A 750-nucleotide genomic window follows, 5' to 3' on the forward strand; every position below is an offset into this window, starting at 1 on the left:
ACCCGCACTCTTTCTAGTGGGATTCCAATACATATGATATAAAATAAATATTCTGAAATGATATATTCTCCTAGTGGTCTAATAATAGACATTTCACTAAAGCCATAAGTAGCTGGGAATAACTGATGAATAATATGTATGAGAATCTTTTATAATTTGGGGAATATAAGATGGGGTGAAATACATCAGCTGCAAAAGCAAAATTCCCCGGGAACATAATTGCCCATTAACCATGTCTTTTACTTTGTTATTAATGGATAAGAGAAGCGAAATCCCAGGACAGTGGAAATAATTCCACGGGATAATTAGAGGAATGAAAGATGTAAGGGAAACTTCCCAGTAACTGGTAAGTTTTATATATATATATATATATATATATATATAATTTTTAATATATAGTATATATATATATAAATGTATACTTCATTCTTTCAATTACGGTTATTTCATACTTTCCCACATGATTGTTAATGTAAACCAGGTTTCATTTGTTAAGTACATATATCTTGTTTCAAATTGATGTACAAGATTTGTTAGCAATTATGAATCAAACTTGCTATATCTGAGTGCATAAATATAATGTAGTATGCTTATTTCTGTTTTAAGATCTAGCATAGTTTCATTATGCTTTTGGAGTTCCTTCCTAATACATTTTATTATGGTGTTTTAGTCCATAGAAAGTCTAAGATGATTAAGAATTCTTACCCAAGAGGAGAGAAATCACAATAATTCCTCTCTGGAAGAGTTCCT

Source organism: Lipotes vexillifer, unplaced genomic scaffold (assembly GCF_000442215.2).
Source record: "Lipotes vexillifer unplaced genomic scaffold, Lipotes_vexillifer_v1.1 scaffold738, whole genome shotgun sequence".
NCBI lineage: Eukaryota > Metazoa > Chordata > Mammalia > Artiodactyla > Lipotidae > Lipotes > Lipotes vexillifer.